Source organism: Macrotis lagotis, chromosome 5 (assembly GCF_037893015.1).
Source record: "Macrotis lagotis isolate mMagLag1 chromosome 5, bilby.v1.9.chrom.fasta, whole genome shotgun sequence".
NCBI classification, from domain to species: Eukaryota; Metazoa; Chordata; class Mammalia; order Peramelemorphia; family Peramelidae; genus Macrotis; species Macrotis lagotis.
Genome location: NC_133662.1, coordinates 19,708,151 through 19,735,890, shown reverse-complemented (window position 1 = coordinate 19,735,890; position 27,740 = coordinate 19,708,151). Strand labels below are relative to the sequence as shown.

Below are 27,740 nucleotides of genomic sequence, written 5' to 3'. Positions count from 1 at the left end.
TTGGAGGATTCTGATTTTTAATCTATACTGGTATTTGTCCTGTTTCTTCTTATTCTTTTTTTTTTTTAAGGTTTTCGCAAGGCAATGGGGTTAAGTGGCTTGCCCAAGGCCACACAGCTAGGTGATTAAGTGTCTGAGACTGGATTTAAACTCAGGTACTCCTGACTCCAGGGCCGGTGCTCTATCAACTGCATCACCTAGCCACCCCTATTTGCCCTGTTCATTTCATTCACATTCATACTTATGCTTACTAACTCTGTATTAGTGTTTTGCTTCTGACCATCACTATCTTAATTTACCCTCCCTTCTATCAGCCCCTCTTTTTCTCCTCCTGCCCTCCCTTTTCTCTTATAATTCCCTTTAGGGTAAGATAAATTTCTAAACCCAACTGAATGTATATATTATTCTTCCTTTGAGTCGATTCCAATGAAAATAAGATTCAAGCGGTTCTTACCCCCTCCATTCTTTCCCTCTATTGCAACTTTGCCTCTCTTCATACATTTTATCCCATTCTGACTCCCCCTTCCTCTTGTCCTAGTACAATCCCTTTTTGAAATGTCTTAATTTTTTTAATGTCATCCCATAAAAATCAATTTATGCTTATACCTTCTATCTAAGTATTCCTTCTATTAGAGATACAATTCTCAAAACTTGTACCATCCCCTCATGTAACCAATTTAATCTCATTGAAAATATTCTTTTTCTTTTCCCCTGTTTACCTTTTTATGTATCTCTTAAGTCTCTTGAAGATCAAATTTTCTGTTAAGCTCTGGTTTTTTCATCAGGAAGTCACTTATTTCATTAAATATCTATCTTTTCTCCTAAAAGAGAATACTAAATTTTGCTGGGTTGTTGATTCTTGGTTGTAATCCAAGCTCCAGCCCTTTGATCCTTTAATGTTGTTGCTGCCAAGTCCTTTATAATCTTAGTATTTGAATTATTTCTTTATGACTGCCTGTAGTAATTCCTCCTTTTATTGATAATTATGGAATTTGGCAACAATATTTCTTGGTGGTTTTATTTTGAGATGTCTTTCAGAAGGTGATAAATGGATCCTTTCAATGACTATTTTACCTTCTGGTTCCAGGATATTAGGACAATTTTCCTTGTTCATTTCTTGAAATATGTTGTCCAGGCACTTTTAAAAATCATGGCTTTCAAGTAGTCCAGTAAATATTATATTATCGCTCTTGGATCTATTTTCCAGGTCAGTTGTTTTTCCAATGAGATTTTTTTGTTGTTTTTTGCAAGGATAAGTGACTTGCCCAAGGTCACACAGCTAGATAATTATTAAATGTCTGAGGCTGGATTTAAATTCAGGTCTTCCTGATTCTAGGATGGGTGATCTATCTAGTGTGCCACCCAACTGTCCCTCCAATAAGGTATTTTACATTTTCTAATTTTTTTTAATTTTTTTGCTTGACTGATTTTTGATGTCTCAAAGAGTCATTTGCTTCCACTTACCTGATTCTATTTTTCAAGAAATTATTTTCTTTTAGCTTTTCCGTCTCCTTTTCCATTGAACTAATTCTATTTTTAAAAGAGTTGTTTTCTTTTTCTATTTCCCCCAGTTCTATTTTTTTTCTTTTTTTCAGGCTTTTTTGCAAGGCAATGGGGTTAAGTGGCTTGCCCAAGGTCACACAGGTAATTATTATGTGTCTGAGGCCAGATTTGAACTCAGGTACTACTGACTCCAGGGCTGGTGCTCTATCCACTGTGCCACCTTAGCCGCCCTCCCCAGTTCTGTTTTTTAAAGAGTTGCCTTTTTTCCCATTTGCCCAACTGTATTTTTGAAGGAGTTTTCTCCAGTTAATTTTGTGCTTCTTTTTGCAAGATGTTGAATTTCTCTTGGATTTCTTCTCCAATTTTCTCTATTTCATTTTAGAAAACATTTTTGAGTTCTTCCAGGAAGTCTTTTTTGGACTGGAGACTCAGTTCATTTTCTTTTCTGGGGCCTCACTTTTATTAGTACTTTTTAGGCCATCCACTTCTGAAATGGTGTTTCACTTATCTCCAGAGTGTCTCTTTGTCGCCAGGGTTTTTCTCTGACTTTTCTTGATCTCTCCTCCTGGATCACAGGGTTGCTATCCCAAGCTTCTTGTATTTTGGGGAGAGACCCAGTTGCAGACCATCCACATTGGGAATGCTAGCAGCTTGCTCCCTGGGCTGGGGCTGTCCAGCCCAGCTGTGCCAGCTGTGCAGGGGGTCTGGGCCAGCTGTGTTGGAGTCCTCTCAGCTGGCCTGCTGACTCAGGGGCCTTGGCTGCAGACTTTTGCTGAGGCTGGAGCCTTAGCTGGCCTCCTCTGCACCTCACCTGCACCATTTCATCTCCCTACCTGGGCCACACTCCCCCTCCATCCTAATAAAACAGACTTTTTCTGAAATCCTTCCCAAATATCTTAAACTCGAAAATTCTCCACTCTGTCCTTTTGTGAGTTCTGGCATTCCAGAATCCATTTAGAGGCTTGATTAATGTTATTTCTGACCGAAGTATGGGAGACCTTAGGAAAGTTCCTGACTTCTCTCCACCACCCTAGGTCCACACCCCTCCTTCTCTTCCCTTCCTTTCTCCCCAACCTGGGAATTTTGATGGTAGGCCAGCATACACTTGCACACTTGATACCCTTTTTGTCTATGTTTTAGGAACCTGCTGGGCACTCAAGAACCATAGGTAACTAGTGATTTCATGGCTTTAAAACTCCAGAACTGGGGCAGCTAGGTGGCATAGTAGATAGAGCACCGGCCCAGAGTCAGGAGGACCTGAGTTTAAATCTGGTCTCAGACACTTAATAATTGCCCAGCTGTGTGACCTTGGGTAAGTCATTTAACCCTATTGCCTTGCAAAAATAATTCCCCCCCCCAAAAAAAAAACAAATCCAAAGCAAACCTCCAGGACCACAAAAGATAGCACCTAGGCTGGTCATAGTAGCTATTCAAAATTTTAGGAACAGATGAATTATAGAAAATATGCTCATTGAGTTTTTTCTTTTCCTTCCAAGGTGATCAACAATAGAGAGGAGCTTTGAGCTGGGAAGAATGAGCTAAAGATTAAATCAAATAATGGAAGTGCAGTGTGCTCTCTGAATCTTAGGGATTATAGGACCATAAATTGAGAGGTTGAAGGGACCAGAGGAAATCTAATTCAGTCCCCTCATTTTACAGATAAGGAGATTGAGACCCAGAGAACTTGACCAACATGTTAGAAAAATCTAGAAAATTTATTCAGTAGAATGTAAACTCCTTACGGGTAGGGAATATTTTCACTTCTCTCTTTGTAATTAGAACAATATTTTACACATATTAAAGACTTATTGGGAAAGGCAAGATAGAAAAATGCCCATTCTAAAAATTCCAACTGTCGCTGTTTGCATGAGTTTCACCAAGTTGCTCAGAAAGATCCTAAATTTGAAGGGCAGACATCCTTTGACACTGGTGGAAATTATTTTCTCACTGGAAATTCCATATATCAGTGAAATCATAAGTCCAGTCCAAAAAATAAATGCTTGTTGATTTATAGTACAGCAGATAAATGTTAGCTATTGTACCACCTACCCTACAGGACTGTTGTGAGAGGAATGCTTTGTAAATGAGTCATTATTATCTCATTATTTTGCTGCTTCTATTACTAATATTAATATTATATTGAGCTATAATGGAAAACCAGGATATTAGTAATTATCATTGAGCTAATGGAATCCCTGAAGGGGAACTGTGAATGGTCCTGGGGAGGAAAGATGAGTTGATTTAGGAGGAAGAAGCAGGGTTAGGGAAACCTTTCAGTTTAACCCTGGGGTTATTATTGGAGTGGGAAGGAGGTACAAATTAGTCTGGTTTTGGCATTGCTGCTAGCAGCATATGACCCTAGGTTATGCTGTGAAGAATGTTGTCCTCTTTGCTTGTTGGGTCTTTGGAATGGCAATAGAAGCAAATTCCTCTCATGTAGAACTGTGTCCATCACCTCATGGAATGTCATCACCCAAACACTGCATTTTGTCCAGGTTCTCAATCTTTTTGTCTTCCTCAGGAGGAGAAATAGGTTTATTTACCATCCAGACTTCCTAAACTGAATTCTTTCATTCATTTATACATACTGAGATACATTCATTCATCTAACCTTTGTTAAAAGTGTACTATATGCAAAGCAACACACAAGCTTCTGGAGCAGATGCAAAGTGTAAATATGCTGTCAGAAAGTGATGAGTCAGAAAAAATGGGGAACTTCCTTGGAGGTAGAAGAACCCTTGTTTCCAAAACACACACACACACACAAACACACACACACAGACACAGACACAGACAGAGAGACAGAGACAGAGATGGAGACGGAGAGACAGACGGAGAGACAGACAGAGACAGAGACATTGAGAAAGGCAGGGACACAGAGCCAGAGAGAGACAGAGACAGAGATGCAGAGACACAGAGTCAGAGAGATAGAGATAGAGAGAGAGACAGAGGCAGAGAGACAGAAACAGTGAGAAACTAAGAGAGAGAGTAGTGAGAGAAAACACCTGAGGTTGTGCTCTGAGGGCATATATATATTTATATACACATACACGCACATACATGTACACACACACACACCCTTCATCCCTTGCCCCCCCCGAAACCTTAACAGGGATGACTGTAGAACTCCAACTAGAACTTTAGGAATTAAGCCAAATAGGAAATTCCAAATTTAAAAGGAAAAAAAGGGCTATTTATTGAGGGTAGGAGTTAACTGCTACCACACAGGGCAATTGCTATTATGTGATGATTTATGATTCTGTTATATTTCTATATAACAGATTGGCTAGTTAACCAAGGCCTCTTGCTTTAATTAGAGCTTTTAACTCATAAAATAGTAGCTGAGCCCAGTTTTCCCATATGAAATGACATAATACAGATATAATTTCATTGATGACAGGTCTGTAATTAAAGCAGATGCTCTCTCTTAAGCATTTTGCCCTGGGAATAGATGTGTAAACAGAAGTGTAAGTTATATACTTAGCAGTTATTCTTCTTTGTTATACATATTAACTATACTTCCATCCCTAGCTTTGACATATTCCTGTCTATATCTTGGTCTGATTTTTTTTCCCCTACTGCTCATGTGGCCTACAGACATGTTTCATAGTTTCCTGTAGATTGTAAACACCCAGAGAAGAATTTTATCTTTTTTCCCCACTCCCCCCTTGTCCTTTTACGACATGTACACTATCTACGTTTGACCCATGTATAATAATTAAGTGTTTTTAAGACTTTATAATTCTGATCAAAGCAACTGGGCCCGGATGACTCAGTTTTAAGAGGACCCGAGTTAAAATCCAACCTCAGACACTAGCGATGTGACTCTGGGCAAGTCACTTGCAAACTTTCTGTTAATACATTGAAAAATGGAAATTCAGCATCCTTGCCAAGAATACCCCATGGATAATGTTGGTGTGGTGATCAACAGAGTTTTGAAGAATTGGACATGACTGAACAATTCTGATCAATATGATGATTCACCCCAACTCCAAAGAATTTGTAATATAAAATACTATCCACATCCAGAAAGAGAAATGATTGATGCATTGTTTCCCCTTCCTCTTTATTTTTCTTGCTTTCCCCCCAGAACATGAGTAATGTGGAATATTTTTTGCATGATTGTACATGTAATGAGTATCATATTTCTTACTTTCTCAATAGGTGAGGGAAAGGGTGAAGGAAAGGAGAGAATGTAGGACTGAAAATAAAAATAAAATTAGCATTACACATTATATATACAAGTGTGTATATCTAGAGAGAGAAAAAATTTTAGTATAAAAAATTTCTTTTAGAAGAAAATTGTATTGATAGCTTTTTTCTTCATCACCTTCATAAGCTAATGTGAATGTCTCCCTCTGCAGAGAACTATTTTTAAAAATTAAAATTAATTTTTAATCTCACCTACCATTTCCCAGTGATTTTTTCTCCTCTCTCCTTCTCAGAGAGGCATCCCTTATAAAAAAGAAAAAATAGAAAACTTACTAAAATATTGAAAAGATAAATGACATTTAAGCCATGTTCTATATCTATAGGATATCATCTTAGCAAGGAAGAAGTAGGGAGGTACTTTCTTTTATCTTTTCTTTGAGGCCAAGCTGGGCCATTATAAATAGGATTCAGTTAAGGTTGTTTTCTTATTTTGTTGTTGCTTTTATATAACTTGGTTTCTTGATTTGACTTATTTTACTTGATATTACTCTTATGACGTCTTCCTGAGCTTATCTATATTTTACTTTGATTTGTACAATGTTCTAAGTCTATTGTATTTTCATTCCATGTTTTTGTTTTGTTTTGTTTTTTTAGGATTTTTTGCATGGCAAATGGGGTTAAGTGGCTTGCTCAAGGCCACACAGCTAGGTAATTATTAAGTGTCTGAGACTGGATTTGAACCCAGGTACTCCTGACTCCAAGGCCGGTGCTTTATCTACTACGCCACCTAGCCACCCCTTATTCCATGTTTTTTTAACTTTTCTCCAAAAGATGGGCATTCACTGCTTTCTAGTCCTTTACTCTGTAAAATACTGTTATCATTATTTTGATGTTGACAGTACTTTTCTATCTTTGACCTCCATGGGGTTTATGTCTTAACAGTAAGATCTTTGGGTCAAAAGGTATGAACATTTTCATCACTTAGAGTAACAGCTTCTTGATGATGATTGTTGTTCTTGTCATGAGTTATTTGATCTTTGGCCTCTGTGCCCTACAGATAACCTGTCAGCTCTGATGTTTCTGAACTTCCATTCTCATTTTTTTCTGGCTGACCAGCCCTGACCTTGCTACTCCTTTGATCTTACAGAATCACAGAATGGAACCTTAGCGATCACCTGGTCCAGCCCCCCCCCCCTACTTTTTACAGATGGAATCCCAGAAAGAGGTGATAAATCTGTTACAGATCTTACTGATGGTAAAATTGAGGATTGATTGAATAGCATTCTTACTCCTAGCCCTATGTTTTGGACTCTTTGCCTCACCATTTAATACTCATAATTCCCATTCAGTACCTTTCGCATTGGTCAATAATTAGTGACATTTCTCCTAATGTCAGTAACTTTGATAAGTTTTAGAGAATTTCCTGAGGCCTGAGAAATAAAGACCCTTAACCATGATCGTGTAGCTAGCAGGGGTAAGAGACAGGATTTCTACCTGCATCAAGTTCAGCATCCAGTCTAGTAACCCACATTGCCCCTCACCTTCATGCATTCTATTTTTGGGACTTCTAAAATGGGATTTCTAAAATATTTTCTTTCTCTTATTTTTTCCATGTACTTCCTTTGCTGTTCTGACCTCCTTCAGATAGGATCACCTCTCCTTCTCTCATCTCTCAGCATGAACACTAAACTTAGAATATAACATTAATATTAATGTGTTTATTTGCCCCTGAGCTTGACTCTCTGTTACATGTTTGTGTGTGTGCGTATGCACACATATATGTATGTATGTTCCAAGTAGTGAGTTCTGTATGTTCCTGTAATCTTGGTGGCTCTTTAAATGGCCTTTTTCTTTAAGTCCGAGCTTCTCAAACCTCCTGATTCAGGGACCAGGCTCTTAGACCTTTGCCCCTCATTGATTCTCCTGGGGGGTGGAATGTCCCCAGATTCACTTAATGATGCAGTTGTAGACTATGATGGATTGAGCTCTAGATTTGGAATCAGGAATTGTTGATTTAAGCCATGACTTATTAAGCTGTGTTTATCCTGTGGGAAAGCCCCATTTCATTACCCTAGGCTTTGGTTTCCTTATCTATAAAAGGGAATAATAATACTTTAGATAGTTACCTCATTGACTTGTCTACTCAATCTGGAAAGCATTTATTTAATAATTACTATGTATTAGACTCTGTATTAAGCCCTGGGAATACAAAAGAAAAAGTAAAAAAGACAGTTCTTGGAGATGGTTAAGTGGCCCTGGACTCCGGAGAACTTAAGTTCAAATCTAGCCTCAGGAACTTACTCTGTAGTTGTGTGACCCTGGGCAAGTCACTTAACTTTGATTGTCTCAAAAAAAAGTCCCTCTCCTTAAGGAGCTCACTCTGTAAATCTGAAGTGCTCTATAAGTGTGTTTGCTCTTACTTACTGTATTAACTTGGACAGCTGCTGAAGTTCATTTGTTTTGATTTCTACCTATGACTTTATTTGGTATAGGGGATTTCTGGTGTGGAAATTTCCTCCACTGATGCGTTATTTATTGTGGAAATGGTTTAACTTCACTCTAGCTCTTTCTGGTATTCTCCAACTGTTCTTGCAGCATTGCAACCTGGGGTGAGTGGGCAACTTGCTGCATTCTCCCCTTTGCTGTTGGAGTCAATCTGTCCCTAGTGTAGCCCACCTTATTAATTAGGGACAGACAATGATTCGATGTGACTCTCCAATGGTTCAAGACTCTATTTGCTGTGTTTCTCCTTTAAGCTCAACAATTCCCTTTTACTTCTTATAAAATAAAAATTCCTTTAGTTCAACATTTTTAAAAAAGATCCTCACAAATCTGGATCCAGCCTCTCTTTCCAGACATATTTCATATCTATTCTTTCATGAATTCTGTGTTCCAACAAGTATTTATTAAGAGCTGACTGTGTCCCTGGAAATACAAAAAAATACAGAAAAATAGTTTCTGCTCTCAGAGTAGCAGCCTAGGGAAGATAAAATGCAAACTGCAATGTACAAAAAGGTTAAATTGGGGATGATTAATTAACAGAGGGCAGATTCCTATACATGGCAGTCCACTTTCCACCCATTTTCTCTCAGCTTCCTCTCCATTACCAGTTATTCAGGGTCTAGCTCAATTTGCCTCTTCTTTTTTTCTTAATTTTTTCCCCAATTACATGTAAGGACAGTTGTCAAAGGACAGTTTTCAACATTCATCTTTTTAAAAATTTTTGAGTTCCACATTTTTCTACCACCCTCTCCTCCTTTCCCCTTTCTATAGTTTGTTTCCTTTGTCTCTATAGTACTTGAGACATTTTGTTATTGTTGTTTAGTCATTAGTCATATTTGTGACCCTTGGTGGATTTTTTTGGGGGGGAGGGTAAAGATCCTGGAGTATGTTGTCATTTCCTTCCTCAGCTCCTTTAATAAATGGGCAGATTTCAGAAAAGCCTGGAAAGACTGCCTTGAGTTAATGCTGAGTGCAATGGGCAGAACCAGAAGAACATGTACAGATTAACAACTATGATGGATGCAGCTCCTCTCTCAGTGATGAAGGACAATTCTAAAAGACTTGTGATGGAAGATGCCATCCACACCCAGAGGAAAAAAACATGGAGTCTAAATGCAGAGCAAAGCATACTATGTTCATTTTTTATAACTTCTTTTATGCTTTTTTCTTTCTTTCTCATAGTCTTTCCCCCTTTAGTTCTAATTCTTCTTTCACAACATGACTAAAATAGAATTATGTTAAACATGTGTACCTGTATAACCTGTATTAGATTGCATGCTGCCGTGGGGAGGGGGGAAGGGAAGAGAAGGTGGTAGAAAAATGTGGAAATCAAAAACATAGCAAAAAAAGAATGTTGAATCTTTCCATGTAATCAAAAAAATAAAATAATAAAACATTCTATTTGACTGATTGATTCCCCTGGAATTCTTCTCCCTTAATTACTTAGAATTTTGTTTTGCATTTATATTCTTTATCTGTTTATATGTTGTTCTCCCCCACCCCAAGAAAATGTTAGCTTCTTGAGGGCAGGGAATTGTTTTATTTTTACTTTGTATCTCTTGTTTTATTTTTACTTTGTATCTCTTGTTTATTGGTGCCCTAGACAGTGCCTGGCAGATAGTAGGCATTTAATAAATGCATACTGAAAAGGCTTTGGGACTGCCTCTATTCTTTCATGTAGGCATAGACTAATTGAAGAGAATTAGCAGTACCTGCTACAATAGAAGCAAATTTTGTTTGTTTTTGTTTTTTGTTTGCAAATCATCACCCTTGTTTGACTTTGGCTTGTGTTTAGACAGTTTCTTTTCTCCCAGCAGATTCTTTTGGGTTTTTTGCTTGTTCCTCTTAAAAATTAATTTTCATTTCTCTGTTTTAGCAGTCAGACTATGGGGAAGCACCCCCATGTGCTGAGGGGGTAAAAAAGGGAAGAGTCAGTGTGGAGTTAAAAAATGATTTGAAATCTGTCTCCACACATGGGAACCATAGTCAGGGGGTGGAGAAGAGTGAAGACAATTACGGAGTCTCTCATTTGTGCCATTCAGATAATCCCCCTGTGGGGAGCTGGTTTGGAAGAATGTCTCAAACTGTGGTCACATATGAATGTGCTTATAACTGGGGCCTATTTTTATAGTGGTTGGAGTATCAGTAGTCTCTTCTTTGGTATAAAATGAGGGGCATTGTCCAAAAATTTGTTCAGTTATGTCTGATTCTTTGTGATCTCATTTGGAGCTTTCTTGGCAAAGAAACTGGAATGGTTTGGCATTTTCTTCTCCAACTCATTTTATAGATGAAGAAACTGAGGCAAACAGAATGAAGTGACATGCCTAGGATCACATAGCTAGTAAGTATCTGAGACCAGATTTGAATCCAGGCTCCTGGATTCTGACTCTAAACCCAGCACTCTAGCCTCTGTACCACCTGGCTGCACTAATATATCCAAAAATATATCTTCTTAAAGAAGGAGGATTTCTACCTAAAATTCTCCTATTACAGATTTGTTACTTTAGGCCATAGGCATATAGATCTTTAAGAACTCTCTATTTAACAAACATAACAAAAGAGTCTGGGGCTACAGCCAAAAGACCTGGGTTTTAATCCTGGCTAATACTTATGATCAAGGTCCTTCTTTTCCATCTCTGGGTCTAAGTTTTTCATCTATAAAAAGAAGGATCATTTCTGATTCTAAAATCTTTGTTTCTATACATCCTGGGAAGGGGCTCCACTATAGCCTCTTATCAGATTAATGCTTTAGCTGGGATTCATCAAACATTTATTTACCAGGTCTCTCCTCTGTTCATGCACTATACTAGAATCGTTGATACAAGGATAAGCAAGAAACCATTCCTATCTTTTGGATTTTCCTTTCTTCTGGATTGACAGGAATAGGACAGAGTAGAGGAGAACAAGGGGCAAGATTGGGGGTTGGTGAATAGGTGCCAAAACCCAACCCTGCTCCAAGTTTTATGGAATTGCTTTAGTTAAAGAGAACAGAAAGTAATAAAGCATGTTCCTAGGTACTTGTCATTTGGAGAAAAATGAAATGAGTTACATTTTCCTCCCCTGCTTCTGGCTTTTTGTTCTCCCTAATGTGAATATGAATATGAATACTTGAGTTATCTTCAAGTTGGTATTTTTATTAGACCAACTCATGACTTTACATCTTATTCAAAGCCTGATACCTTTCTTTGAATTTATTCAGGAAACTCCTTGAATAAATGTAAGATCAAAGTGTTTCTTCCTTTTTTTTTTTTTTAAGAAAAATGCCTCCTTAAATTTCCTTTCTTTTTTTTTTTTAAAAATATATTTTATTTATTTGTTTTTCCAGCTACATGCAAGGGTAGTTTTTAACCAATCATTTTTTTTGCAAGGTTTTGAGTTTTACATGTTTCTCCCTCCCTTTCTTCTCTCCCAAATCTCCTTTCTTTATATCATCATCCCTCCCAATTGCCATTCCTTGCCCCAATTCCCAACCTCCAACCAATAGAACTTTCCCTTCTAACAAACAAGTAGCTAAGGAAAATGAAATCACTGCACTGACCTTGACTAAGAAATATATTCCACAGTTTACCCCTGTAGTTCACCACTCCTCTGTGGAGTGACTTGAGACAACCTTCACCCTAAGTCTCACCCTAAAAATCTTAGATTTTCAAATATTCATAGAGTTGAAGGGGTGAGTTTAGTCAGTAATTGTGTTGTGTGTTAGGGGTGCAATTTTCTTCCAGATATCTGTAGTACTTATCTCAGAGTATTCTTTTTGATCATGTATGCAAAACACATTGTAAACTTTAAAGTAATTATTTTTTATAATAATTTCTTTGTAGATTCATTTTGGTTTCCAGAGGGAGGGAAAAGAAAAGAGTGGAGGAGGAGAAAGAAAAACCTTTCTGAAGAGATAATAAACCACTGGCTTTAGAGTTGGATTTTAACTCAGAAATTATCATTTCCAAACCCCTCATTTGACAGATTGGAAAGTCAATGCCTCTAGATATTTAAAGGTTTACACAAATTCAAATAAGCAGTAAATAGCAGATCTTGGATTCAAACTCAAGGACCACTTGCTTCCATATCCAAAGCTTTTGCCCCCCTCTCCCTAGCTTCCTCTAAAGAAGTGAAAGCACAACCTTATAAGAATCTCATACTGAACACCAAAAGGTTAGGATCATCAAAAGACTTTATGATTCATATTTTATTTTTATTTTTGTTAGTATTTTTTTTGGTCACCACAGAGATCTACCAGTAGATGCTACAATAGAGGGATGTTTCTAATGGAGTGCCCCAGAGATCTGTCCTTTGTTTTGAACTTTTCAACATTTTTTTTCTCAATGGAAGAGATGAAACTAAGAAGTTCACATGTTGGAAGATAGAATCTGAATCCAGAAAGATCTCAGGAGGCTTAAATGGATGATGACCAATAATAAGAGTAAATTTAAGAGAAAAAAGTGAATAAACCTTACCCATGGATTCAAAATGTCAACTATATGTATACTTAATGAAAATGTGAGTAGGCAGCACTTCAAATGAATAGAAAAAGACCTGAGGGTTTCAATGAACTGCATGTTCAATGAGTTAAAATGGGATATGGCAGCCCCCCAAATTATTAACTTTGGCTATATTCATGGATGCATATTTGTACCCTGGTCATACTACATTTGGAGTATTGTGTCCTATTCAGATGGGAAGGACATTGGCATATACTCTTAATATGACTACTAGAATGGAAACCACGTTTTTTGAGCATCAGTTGAAAGAACTGGTCACTTAACCCCATTGCCTCTCAAAAACATAAAAAAACAAATTTTAAAAAAAGAACTGGAATGTTTCACCTGAGCAAAAAAAAAGTTTGAATGGTAACTGATAGTGGCCTTCAAATATTTGAAAGGTAACATATGAAAATGAAATTAGACTTGTGTTGTTTTAATTGAATAGAATTAGAAGCAATAAATTACAACTTTCTAACATTGAGATCTTCCCAAAAGGGGATGTATTTCCTTGAGAAACATAGTGATTTCCCCCTCCCTAGAATCAAGGGGTGGGGGAAGTTCAAGAAAGACTAAATGAGTCTTTCTCAGATTGTTACCCTCTTCCAACCCCTGGGAATCTATGATGCCATGATTCCATTACTTTAGACAAACAACAAATTTAAAGGAATAGAACAGCAATTCCTAGGAGTAAGTCTGGGGAAAAGATGTCAGCATATCTTTGTATAGATGTGATCTTGGGCTCTCTATCTTTCTAATTATGATGGACCTGAAATCATCTGTTACATGTGTATCCATGAAATGATTTTTTTCCCCCAGAATCCTTTACTCTGCAGGTGTCATGAGGATTCATTTAATTTAACATAAATTTGTCAAGTACTCATTGTATCCAAGATATTATACTAAGTTCTGGGAATAATTAGAATGAAAAAAGGACACAAATCTTCTACTCCAAAGCTATTACCGTTTAGTTTGGGGGTGATAAGGTGATTAGGAAAATAATTATAGTATTAGTTAGAAAATGATTCTATGATAAGATTTGTAAGCAGAGCTGTAACTAGGGTTGGGTAAAATGAACTTTTGTCCCCAGAGTGCCAAATCCTTAAACAGCTTAGAAAAAATTGATTTTAACATTTAGTTAGTCAGAAAAACCTCTTTCAGCCCCAACTAAATTGGGGATATGGTTTGGTCCTGTTTGTCTTAGTATCATTACTACTTATTACAAATAGAGTAACCTTAGAGATTTAAATTACTAGTTGGGGAAATCAAGAAAAGGTTTGGGGAGTCTCCTTAAATCATCCTAGCCAGAGAAAAATTAAAATCTAATTTTGTAAAAGATTGCCCACTCCCTTTCAGGCACCTATTTCCCTATGCAGAAACTCTTCCAGATGTATAAATCTTTTCTTTCTTTTCTGACTTCGGGGATTGTGGACAACAGCTGGTTTCCATCCACCCTCCCTCAAAAAATGCTCTGCAAAATTGAATTACATATTCTCCTCTTATCCTTCATTTCTTCACTGACGTTTTAGGGGAAAGACGGCATGATCAAAGGCATGTGATATTTTTCTTCCTTGTGCCCTTTGTTAGTAACCCATCATAACTCAGAGCTGTCTCTACCACATAGTGATTTTTCCAAGTCACATTACAAGCGTTTTTTTCCTTGATATGAGCAAACAGGCAGTGCTCTAAAAGTTGCAGGTTTTTGGGGTGAGAGATTCCTCTTTTCCTGTATAAATAGCATTATTAATACTGATAGCTTATAAACTTGGCCTGGGCTATCATGAACAGGGGAAAGAGACAATGGAATTTAGACTCAGAGGACCTGGATTCAAATTCAGACTTCCTTGTGATCCTGGAAGAATTGTTTAACCTCTCTGGGCCCCATTTCTTCATCGGTAACTGGAAGGTAGAAGAGGCAGCTTTAGAGATTTTTTCATTTATTGTATTTGCCTCCACAGTTTCCGGCACATAGTAGGCACTTAATAAATATTTAGTAATTGATTGATAAATGACCTCTAAGTTTCCTAGTTAAGTTTCTTCTGGCAGATAGGTGGTGGTAGAATTGGAATTAGGAAGACCTGAGTTCCATTCCTGCCCCAGACTTATTAGCAGAGTGACCCTCAACAAGTCACTTAACCTCTCTCTCTGTCTCAGTTTCCTCATCTGTAAAATGAAATGATGGTATCTACCTTACAATGTGCGAGTCAAATGAGATGATGTATGTAAAGTGCTTGCAAACCTTAGCTTAGAGCATTAATAAATAATAAGTGTTAGTATTCATTTAGAGAGAGGATAATAGATTGAAAACTGCTAAGTGTCTTTGGAGGTCTTTTATTCCAATTCTGCATTTTAGAAATGAAGAAACTGAGTTCTAGATTTGTCTAAGACTATATTGATAAATGACACAATTTTCAAAATTGAACTCTGGATCATTTGATCTGCCTTTTTTTCAATTACATCAATCTATGAAAGGATATATTCTGTCTGTGATAGTATGAAGGCTTATTGAATGCTTTTCAGGTCTTCAGCTTTAGTGTCTAATTGGTACTCAGCTCTCACCTGTGGCTCCCATGAAACTGTATTATGTGCAGTGGCCACACCCTGGTAAACTGTCTTGGCAGACAAGCAAAATCAGGTTGAGGTTAACAATAGGCCTCAAACCTGTCAGTGAGTTGGGGGTGTCTACCCCAAGCATGTGAAGACTTCCCTGCAGAATGGGCAGATGAGAACAATTTGTTCCAACGGCTCTGAAGGTGGCTGAATGAAACAGGTTTTTGGAGTGCTTAGAGCTTGGTCAGATGTCAAATACACTGAGGTCATCCACCACATCTTGGGCCACCTTGACTTTTGTCTTGCCGCCAACCTTACTTGTCTCTGGAAAAGAGAGTGATCTGCCCCACTCTGCCTCTTTCAGATCTAGTTCATACAGGAGTCAAAACATCACCCTATGATGTCATTGGTCCTCTTAGAAAATGAATGACTAACAGACACCAGCCCACTCATATCAATGAAATTATAGTTATTTGCTGTATTCAAGTAGTACTACTATCATTTGAAAATAGCATTTTTTGTTTTTATTTAATAACCATTTCTAGATATCTTCCCTACCTTAGTTCCTTCTTTGAAACAAAAAAAAAAATAGAGTTAAGCAAAACTCATCCACATAGTGTTCAGGTCTGAAAATGCCTGTACTTTCTCCACTGAAGAAAGTGCTCCTTCCTGCCTCCTTACCAATAGATAAGTTATTATAATTACTTTAGTATAAACAATGTTTTGTTTTAGTGATGTGTTCATTTCCATTTATTCTAGTCCTTGTGACTCCTAGTTCTTCTTGCTGCCTTCTTTTCATTAGTTCATACACATGGAAAACTTATTTGGCATGTTTACTTAGGTTAATATTTATTTTTGCATCCTCTGATTTATGATTATTATTAAAATTTATTTGATTTATGAAATTTCTAAAACAAATTCTTACAGATAGCCTAGATGTAAGAATTTGTTTTAAAAATTTCATAAATCAAATAAATTAATTTATATTGGCTGTACAGTAAAAATTCTCTAACTCTGATTAAGGGGAAAGAACAGTTTAAATGAGAAACCCAGTATACAGAAACTGTTATTTGGTGGAGAATATTTGAACTGATTGCCTAAAGACCTTGGTTTCAGGCCTGACCATGCCATTGACTAATTGTTTTTATCTTTCACAAATTGCTTCATCTCTCTGAGCTTCAGTTTCTTCATGTACAAAATGAGGGGTCTTATAGGATCATCCATTTTGAGCCAGAAGATACATTCAAAAGATCATTTATGGAACTCAGAATTTAAATAAAAAAGAACAAGTGCGTTTTTGCTTGTAATTGGAGGGAAATGAAATATTTAAAAAAAGAAAGAAAGAAAGAAAAAGATCATTTAAGGGTTATAGGACTTTTATGTCCATGAGGGAGAGGGGGTGGAAATTTGAACTGGAAGGGATGTACTAAAGTTTATAACCTTGTCATTATCTTCAGTTCCCCAGTCTGCTTCACTCTACATATCCAGACATTTGCCAGATCTTGACATTTTTACCTCCATAACATCCCATGTATCTGTCCCTTTCTCTCCCCTCATCTTAGTTCATACCCCTTTCCCATTCTGTTCTCTATTATTATGGGTTACTCTTTAGTCTCCCTGCCGCAAGTCCCTCCTTAGTCCCATCTATCCTCCACATGGCTGCCAAAGTGATTTTCCTGAGGCATATGTCTAATAATATCACTTCCCTACTCAATAAATTTCCATGACTTCCCTTATTGCTTCCAGAATAAAATAAAAACTCCTACACTTGGCTTTTAAAGACCTTCACAATCTGGCCCACCCCCAGTCCAGAAAGACCACAAATTCCAAATTAATGAAATAGATAGATATAAGGAAAAAGCATTGACTGTGGAATGAAGAGATATGGATATTAGTTCCTCAAATTGCTAGTTGTGTGACCTTGCACCAGGTGCTTTTCTTCTGGATCTGTTTCTTCTTATATAAACTGTGCATAACCACACTTGCACCACTTACCTATCCCTTACTTACAGGGTTTTATGTGAGTCAGATGATGTTTGAAGAATGTCGTAGAATTGTAAAATGCTTTATAAATACGAACTGAGATTATGATGAGTAATATTGTCATTGTGAGTAATGGAGTTTTCCTCTATTTTGCAGCTGCTTTGTCCTATAAGATTTGAATAGGGGGAAAGAGGGGGAGAGGACAAACATTTATTAAGAGGCTACTATGTGCTAGGAAATGTGCTAAGCACATTGCTAATATCATCTCATTTGATCTTCATTGTGAGGTAGGTGTTATTCTCATTTTGCAGTTGAGGAAACTGAGGCAGGCAACAATTAAGTGAATTGTGTACTGGGTCTGGATTTGAACTCGGCTCTTCTTGATGCTGAGGCTATTTCTTTATACACTGTGCCACCAGCAAACAACTTAGGGCAATTATTTTGTTTCTTAGGACCTCACTCATTTATAACCTGAGGGAGCTGAAATATTCAATCATTCATTTATTGGAGGTATTTATTATAATGACCTATTTTAATTTTATAAGTAACTATTTTTGCAATGGAGGAAAAAAACTGATTCTCTAAGAAAGGAAATGACAGAGCAAAATTTGAACCCTTTGAAACAGACCCAGTAATTTTCCCCATATACCAGAATAAGTTCCCTTCTAGAGCTGACATTTCTAATCCTTCCTGCCCCTCAGTGTCTCCTTCCCTTAGGGCAGTCACATTCAGACTGAGATGGCTCACCTCTTTAGTCTGCTTGGCAAGTACTAACAGGCACATCACATCAGAAAAATTAGGTGTCTTAGCAACAGCATTCAATAGCTGGGAAAGGAGTAATAGGACTCAGGACAAGGACTCTGCCCATCTAGCTGGTGAGACCCTGGTTGCATTTAAGGAGGAGGCAGCCTTTCCTATTTGCTAATCCCAGCCACAGTGGTACCTGTGATAGTAATATAGTGTCCAGCTCCTTAAAGGATTCATTTCAGTTGAACAAGCATTTTTTTATGTTCTTTAATTTTTTCAACAATAGCTTTTACCATTCATTTTTTGTAAACTTTTGAGTTCCATATTTTTCTGCTTCCCTCTGTTTCCTCCTTCCCATGCTATTGAATAATCTAATATAGTTTATATGAGAATAATGATGTTTAATATATTTCCATGTTGTGAAAGAAGGATCAGAACTAAAGGGGGAAAACATAAGAAAAAGAAAAAAAGTTTTTAAAAGTGAAAATAGTATGTATGCTTTGGTCTATATTCAGACTCCATAGTTTTTTCCCCTGGATGTAGATGGCATTTTCCATCACAAGTCTTTTAGAATTTGATTAAGCATTTAAGAGCCAACTTCATGTCATCTACTGTACTAAGAATTGGGAATACAAATACAATCCCTGCCCTCAAAGTGTTTACTTTTGATTGAAGACATGGACCCAGATAAATGCAAAGGAATTTCATGAATGGTTGGGGAGTGGGGCTAGCTAGGAACCCTTAGTATCCTTTGGTCAAGGAACAAAAGCTGTGGAGAAAGATCAGTTGTCTTCATTGAACCCAGGCCTGGAATTTCTCATAAGACTGGAGGTTCTCTGTAGTAGTTTCTCAGTTGCCCCTCAGACTTCCATTTTCATTTCCCCCTTTAAAAATGCTCCCCAGTCCTCACTATGCCAGTTTCTTTTCTCTAGTGGGTGACATGGAAGAAATAAATAAAATAAATTAAAATAAAATAAAAAATTAAATTAAATTAAAACCTCATTTTGTTCTAAAGCTTTCTATATCATTCATCATATCTTGTTTCTTCTCTACCCCCTTAACCCACCCCTACTTCTCTTTTTTAGTCAGAAGTAAGAGGTTTTAATTTTACTGGTCATATAGTTGAGGATAACTTCTGGATTCAGATTTTAGAATCATAGTTTATAGAACTTAATCTCTTCCCTATTCCCCAAGTGTGAGGAGGAAACAATTTTTGTATATTCACTTTTGTTTAACAAGCTTTGTAGACTATCTTTATGTAGTTTTTGCAAAAGCTCATAAATTATTCATTTGATCCTTACAAAAGCTTCAGGCAAGCTATTATTTTTTGTTATTAAAGATTTTATTATTAAAGATTTTATTTGAGTTTTACAATTTTTCTTATTTCCCTCCCCACCCCCACCCCCACCCCCCAACATGGAAAGCAATCTGTCAGTCTTTATTTTGTTTCCATGTTGTGCATTGATCCAAGTTGAGTGTGATGAGAGAGAAATCATATGCTTAAGGAAGAAACAAAAAGTATAAGAGATAGCAAGATCAGACAATAAGATATCTTTTTTTTCCCCTCTAAATTAAAGAGAATAGTCCTTGAACTTTGTTCAAATTCCATGGTTCTTTATCTGGATACAGATGGTATTCTCCATTGCAGACAGCCCCAAATTGTCCCTGATTGTTGCACTGATGGAACGAGCAAGTCCATCAAGGTTGAACATCACCCCCATGTTGCTGTTAGGGTGTACAGTGTTTTTCTGGTTCTGCTCATCTCACTCAGCATCAGTTCATGCAAATCTCTTCAGGCTTCCCTGAATTCCCATCCCTCCTGGTTTCTAATAGAACAATAGTGTTCCATAACAAACATAAACCACAGTTTGCTAAGCCATTCCCCAATTGAAGGACATTTACTTGACTTCCAATTCTTTGCCACCGCAAACATGGCTGCCATGAGTATTTTTGTACAAGTGATGTTTTTACCCTTTTTCATCATCTCTTCAGGGTATAGACCCAGTAGTGGTATTGATGGATCAAAGGGTATGTTCATTTTTGTTGCCCTTTGGGTGTAGTTCTAAATTTCTCTTCAGAAAGGTTGGATGAGTTCACAGCTCCACCAACTGTGTAATAGTGTCCCAGATTTCCCACAACCCTTCCAACAATGATCATTATCCTTTCTGGTCATATTGTCCAGTCTGAGAGGTGTGAGGTGGTACCTCAGAGAAGTTTTAATTTGCATTTCTCTAATAATGATTTAGAGCATTTTTTTATATGGATTGCTTTGATCTCCTCATCTGTAAATTGCCTTTGCATATCCTTTGACCATTTGTCAATTGGGGAATGGAGTTTTTTTTAAAAAAAATATGACTCAGTTCTCTGTATATTTTAAAAATGAGTCCTTTGTCAGAATCATTAGTTGTAAAGATTGTAAAGATTTACTACATTTCTTTTGATATTGGTTACAGTGGTTTTATCTGTGCAAAAGCTTTTTAATTTAATGTAATCGAAATATCTGTTTTTGGTTATGTTCTCCATCTCTTCCTTAGTTATAAACTGCTCCCCTTTCCATAGATCTGACAGGTAAATTAGTCCTTAATCTTCTAATTTGCTTATAGTATTTTTTTTATGTCTAAATCCTGTATCCATTTGAATCTTATCTTGGTAAAGGGTGTTAGGTGTTGGTCTACTCTTAAGTTTCTTCCATACTAACTTCCAATTTTTCCAGCAGTTTTTATCAAAGAGCGAGTTTTTATCCCAATAGCTGGACTCTTTGGGTTTATCAAACAGCAGATTACTATAATCATTTCCTGCTATTGCACTTTGTCTATTCCACTGGTCCACTACTCTATTTCTTAGCCAATACCAAACAGTTTTGATGATTGATGCTTTATAATATAATTTTAGATCAGGTGGGGCTAAGCCCCCTTCTTTTGTACTTTTTTCCATTAAATTCCTGGAAATTCTTGACTTTTTATTTCTCCATATGAATTTATTTACAACTTTTTCTAACTTAATAAAGTAACTTTTTGGAATTATGTTTGGTAGGGCACTAAACAAGTAGTTTAGTTTTGTTAGAATTGTCATTTTTATTATATTAGCTCTACCTATTCAGGAGCAGTTGATATTTGCTCAGTTATTTAAATCTGATTTTATTTGTGTGAGAAGTGTTTTATAATTGTTTTCAAAAAGTTTCTGAATCTGTCTTGGCAAATAGACTCCCAGGTATTTTATATTTTCTGAGGTTACTTTGAATGGGATTTCTCTTTCTAGCTCTTCCTTCTGTATCTTGCTAGACATATATAGAAAAGTTGAGGATTTATGAGGGTTTATTTTATAACCTGTAACTTTGCTAAAATTGCTAATTATTTCCAGTAGTTTTTTGGATGATTTCTTGGGATTCTCTAGGTAGACCATCATGTCATCTGCAAAGATTGAGAGTTTTGTCTCTTCCTTCCCTATTCTAATTCCTTCAATTTCTTTTTCTTCTCTAATTGCTGAAGCTAACATTTCTAATATGATATTGAATAGTAGTGGTGATAATGGGCATCCTTGTTTCACCCCTGATCTTATTGAGAATCAGGCAGGCTATTATTAACCCAATTTTAAAGATGGAGAAACTGAGGCTCAGAATGATTCCTGACTTGTCTTGATCCAGACAACTAGTAAATATCTGAAGAAGCATTTGAACCCAGGTCCTCCTTATCTCAAGTCCATAATTTGATTCACTGTGCCTCTTACTTAATTCTTGTAAATGACTCCATACCATAGGTAGGACAGGCAGGATTTGTCTCTGTCCTGTAGAATGAGAAATGTGGTTTTTCTCAACATCCTTAGAGGTGTGGAGGAAAATAGCACTGGTCTTCTGGTCTTCAATCTTTAGGGGAAAAAAGTCCATTCCAGATTTTAACATTCTATGATTCTATGACTTGGCCATTGTCAAACAGTTAATAGTGAATCCAGAGTATAATTCAATTCTTTAGATATCTATGGTGCATTGATATTTTTTATCATGATTTTTCCTTCTTCTCTGCTTCCTTGTTTTTTCTTCCTCTTCTTCCTCTTCCTTTTCCTTCTCCTCCTTGTTTTGTTCTTCCTCTTTTTTCTTCTCCTTTTTCTTTTTCTTTTTCTCTTTCTCCTTTTTTTCTCCTCCTCCTCTTCCTCCTCTTCATCTTCTGTTTTTTTCTATACGTCTCAGCTGGCCTGACCAACTAGACTATTAAAAAATGATCAGTCATATGTAACCTTGGAAAAGTCACTTCCTTTCTCAGTTCCTCATTATCCTCTTCTGTGAGTTGGGCACGTTTGTGGGAGCTTCCCATGGTATTGCCAAGAGGGCTACGTACCTAAAATTGAGTGGACTAGGTAGTGATTAGACTTAAGGGAGAAATGTGAGGCTATGGGGTCATATTAAGGATAAAAATGAGACAGCCCAACTCCCTAAGACAGGCAGTTTTAGAAATCACCTGGTTCATCTCTTCATTTTGCAAGTGAACAAACAGACTCAGAGAGATTTAGTGATTTACCAAGGTCACCCAGGGAGCAGCTGTAAAGGGTTGAAGTTTGAATTTGAATTTGAATTCAGTACCACAGTACCTTCTTAGAGGTATAGCTCAGATTATGCATCCTTGATACCACTTGAGTGACTTTAGACTACCCCTTTCATCTTCTGGGCCTGAGTTTTCTTTGTCAAATGAGGGGCCCGGATAAGATGGTTTTGAAGGTCTCTTCCCCTCTCAATCAATGATCTTCTTTGCCAGAAAATTATATCAATGTCTTAAGGTCTGAAAGCATAATTTCTTTCAGTTGTCAGCACCACCTTCTGACCCTGAATTTCTCTGGGTAGCTTTTGTTCACTCAGTCCTACCTACTTCCATTCAGTAATTCAACTTAATTTGGGTTGATTTCCAGTTACAGTTGGCTTATTTGTACATAAACAGTTACTCCCCTCAAACCTCCTCTTCTCGAACATTCAATGTTAATGACACACAGTCTTTGCAATGTTACAGACAACAGGCTTCAAAAACATTCTGTTGCTATAGTAATGTTTATGATGTGCTTATCTCTAGGACTCCATAAGAGACAAATTCTCAAATTATAGTTGATTTAGAGTTTGCAGTAGGAGTGTATGTGTGTGAGTGTGTTGGAGAATGTGGTTGGCATTTGCATTTGAAAATGCCTGAATCTTTGAAGAAGGAAGTTTTATTTCTGCAGTTATCTCTAAAAGTTTAAAATAGGAACTACTTAAAAGCTAACAGCTTTGTAAAGAGAGCTTTTTCTTTTAAACATTCAAATGAGTGAAAGTGACTTCTAATGCTTCCCTCAAGTATTAATGCAGAAAGAATTTAGAGGCTTTTTGAAGTTGTCTGTCACAAAGAGTTTTTTAATTTAAAAAAATCATTTTGTAGTATTAACAGATATTAGCACAAGAAGGACCCTTGACATTTTGAGTGCACAGATCCTAGGTGTTTATCTCTGTTCATTTTGAGGTTATGGTTCTTATTTAAAGATATGCTTCAGATGTTGTTGCTATCCTATTGGAAAGGGTCAGGGCAGGGTGAGTTATTCAAGTCGATCAGCAAACATTAAGAATTTACTGTGTTATTCCAGGCAGTATATTAAACATTGGAGATACAAAGACAAAAAGAAAAAAAAAGACCCTTGGAGAGTGCATTCTCATGAGATTAAGTTGTAAATAAATAGAGCCAATGGAATTCTGGTCATTTCGGAGGGGAAGCCATTTCAGAGGTGATCCATTGGGCATGGATCAGAAAGGGCTTTGATCTGAGTCTTGAAGGAAGCCAGATAAACTGAGAGGCAGAGGATTCCAGGTATAGAGGACAATGCAGAGGTGTGGAGAATGGAATGTTATGTTTGATAAACAGCAAGTAAACCAATCTAGCTGAATATAGAAAATAGAGAAAAGATGGGAAAGACAGGAAGTGATCAATACTAATATGAAGAACTTTTCATGTCTCCCAAAAGGAGTTTATATTTGATTCTGTAGGTAATAGGGCACCTTTAGAGTTCACTGCCCCAAGGATCAGATCTAAGCTTTAGAAAAAACATCTTGACAGCTGAGTGGAAGATGAATTGGAACAGGAAGAGATTTGAGATTGGGAGGAGAATTTGAAAGCTATTTCAGGAGGTGATGAGGATCTGAATTCAGAGAATAGCTGGGTTTAGAGAGAAGAGGAGGTTTATGAGATATTCTGAAGGTAGAAGCGATAAGATTTATTGATAGATTGGATATTTGGGTCGAAGGAGAGTGAGAAGTTGAAGATGACTTATCATTGCGCACCTGGGTAAATGGAAAGAGATGGGTAGTGCCTTTAAAATAATAGGGAAGATGGGGAAGATAATGAAGTTTGTTTTGAACACTGTTGAGTTTGCTATTTGAGAGGTAGTTGATGATGCTTGACTAGAGGTCAGTAGAGAGTTTAGGGCTAGATAGATGTGGGAATCATCTACATAGAGATGATCATTGCATAGATGAGGAGATAACTGAGATAGTATAGAACTAGAGTAGAATGGCTCAGCCTTTGTTGATCTCCATGATTAGTGAGCTTTACAGCAAAGTAGATAGAGAAGATGTTGTTAAACAAATAAGAGAATTAGGAAAGAGCAGTTTCAAGAAAACCCTGAGGAATCAAAGTATTACAGAAGAGAAGATGATCCATAGTGTTAAATGTTCAGAGTGGTCAAGATGGATGAGGCTTGAGAAGAGACCATGAGATTGGTCAATTAAGAGATCACTGATAGCTTTGAAGTGGGCAGTTTCATCTTAAAGGGAAACCTGATTATAGAGGAATTAGAAGAGAATGAGAGGAGAGGAAGAGAGACGGTAATTCCCTAAAATGTGGCCTAAATCTGGCACATTGATGTCCCTCCTTTCCAGACACCCAAGTTCTGCCCTGTCCTCACACCAATTTTTTGTTCTCCTACTCTCCCCTACCTGAAAGTGGCTTGCCTTTCTGGGGGCATTTGCCTTCATTCTTTTTTTAATATCACATCCAACTCTTAAATCTTGCGATTCTGTTTGCCTTGCCTCTCTTTGCCTCTGTTTCTTCACCTGCAAAATGTCTCTGTGTGTGTGTGCGTGTGTGTGAGGATTGAACTCAAAAGTCCTTTAAGGCCTTTTCCAATGTAAATCTATAAGCATATGAGTTGTACAGGGAATAAATACTATAGAAAGTGAGGGGATTGCCCCAGCTTAGAGAGGTGGAGGAAAGGTCATATGATGACTATGATTTTTATAGATGGGACTGAAAAGGCTCTGTCATAGTTGGAAAATAATATTCTACACCTGAGTAGAATTTCATTCATTGTGTTTGGTAACAGTGAAGAGATCAAGCTAGTTGGAGTACAAGGATAGATAAAGGAATTATGGAAGGATAAGGGTTGAAAAGATAAGGCAGAATTTCCCTGGGACCCTCATTCTGTGCATAAGATCATCAAAAAATGCTGCTACTATTTATTTCTAGTTTTAATATCTTTCTGGGAAGTGGGGGAAGGGGAGATTGTAGAATTAAGGACTTTTGGGATGATCATTATTATGACTGCTGGCTTCCTGAGGAAACTACTGTTTTTGTGTGACTCTCAGAGCCCTTCCAGTGCCATTAATCATGTGGATGTACAATAAATATTTCGTGATTTAAAAAAAATGTAGTGATGGTGACTGCTAAAAGAGAAAAATGTCATCCTGAGTCAGTTCTGTCTACTTCTGCACCTAGTAGAAGATTTTTTGACAAAAGTAATCTCAATTTTCTGAATAAATTAGGGGAAGGAAAGGAGAATAAACATTTATATGTGGCACCATACTAAAGTATTTTATACAAATATTATCTCATTTAATTCTCATAATCCTCGGAGGTAGATGCTTTTATTGTCTCCATTTTACAGATGCAAAAACTGAGGCAGACAGAGGTTAAACAAGTTGCTCAGGGACACACAGCTAATAAGTGTCTGAGACGAGTTTTGAATTTTGAAGTGGGCAGTTTCTTTCTGACTCTATGACCAATATTCTACTCATTGTGCCATCAACCGCTAACAGTTAAACTGTGAATGACTTGTCTTTTTTGATGTCAATCTTAGGTGGGTATTGTGATAATGATTGAGCTCCCTGTATTTATCCTTCCAGAATATAGGAGTGGAGGGTATAGAGAGGGAAATGAGGGCAAAAAGGATTGATTCATAGCACTATTATTTTTTAACCTGTTTATCATGAATTTTAAAACTTTGACCTTGCATCCTATTTCTTCGGAAAAGAGGAACTGGCTTCAAATGTTACCTGTCACTACTTGTGTGACCTTGGGGGTGTATTTTAGCTAAATCAGAAAGCATTTATTACACACTTGCTGTATACTATGTGACATTCACTGAACTTAGATGCTAGAGAGGAAAATTAAAGAAATTTACATTCTTTGGGGGAAATGTACACAGAGAAGTAAATTTTGGTAATTTGGGGAGGAGAAGGCACTAGAAGGAATCATAGGAAAAAATGGTATTAAGAGTTGAATTGTGAAAATTAAAAAAAAAAGAATTGAAAAAATCCAGTGATTCTAAGAGGCAGAAGTGAAGAGGAATTACATACCAGGTCTGGGGGTAGCCAGTATAAAGATACAAAGAGATGAAATGTTGTGTTTGGAAAAAAGTCATAAGAACTATTTAGCTCTGTAGCTGAAAAATATGTAAAAGGGAATTTGTATGGCCTGAAAAGGTGGGATGGGTTCAGCTGGTGAATGCTTTTATTGTCAAATAGAAATTTATATTTGATTCTAGATACAGAAGGAGAACTAGTTTTTTGAGCCCAGCAAGTGACATGGTCAGATTGTGCTTTAGTGAAATCACTTGGACAAGTGTGTAGAACATGAATTGGAGAAGAGGGAGATTTGAGGCAGAAAAGCCAATAAAGTATCACAATTTAAAGTCCATTTTTTTATGGATTTAGGTCCCCTAAATGTGAGATATATATATATGTGTGTGTGTGTGTGTGTGTGTGTGTGTGTGTGTGTGTGTGTGTGTGTATGTGTGTGTGTGTGTGTATGTATATCATGTACCCAATCCTAACTCAGTGACAAGTTGTATGTTCTTTTATTTCTCAAAGAAATTTGAAAAGACAGGCATACTAATGTACTTAAAAGCTTTTTTTTTTTACTTTTGACATTTTATTGATATATTTTGATTTTATATCACTTAACATTTCTCAGTGTATCTTCTGTCCTCCCCCTCTCAGAACTATCGCTTATAGCAAGCATAAAAAGAGGGGGAAAATGGAATGAGTTATGGAAAATTAGCCAACAGGGGAAAAAAAGTCAGATGCATTATTCTACTCCTATAACACCCCATCACTACAAAGAAGAAGGGAGGGTGATGATTAGGGAAAGATTCTATCTCTTCTTTGCTTTGATCATCATCATCATTTTATAATTTTCTGTTTGGATTGCTTTGTTGTTCTTGACATTTTCATTTCACTATTATAGTCATATATACTATTTTTCTGGTTTTGCTCATTTCACTTTTCATTAGTTTGTACAAAATCCTTCCGTGTTTCCTTGTATCCATCATATTTGTCATGCCTTACAACTTGTAAATTTCTATTACATTTGTACTTTTTTATCATTTCCTAATTGATAAATTTCTTTAGGAGCAAATTCTAGTTTCTAATTTAAATTGAGTTCCTTGGAGGACAAGACAAGAAGTTTAGGTTTATGTTTCATTCCCATCTACTTTTTTAGGAATTATACAAAAGTTATGAGTGCTTCTCTCCAAATTTAGGAGCTGTGATCAAGAGAGGCCTATATTGATTGTTTAGAAATATGTGTACAAACTGGATTTTCA

The 27,740-nt window shown here is 36.8% G+C and overlaps 1 protein-coding gene across 15 annotated transcripts in view; it reads left to right on the top strand.

Moving 5' to 3' along the window:
* The window catches only part of TRERF1 (transcriptional regulating factor 1), a 292,412-nt gene that overhangs the window by 183,113 nt on the left and 81,559 nt on the right, over positions 1-27,740 (top strand). The window lies entirely within an intron of this gene.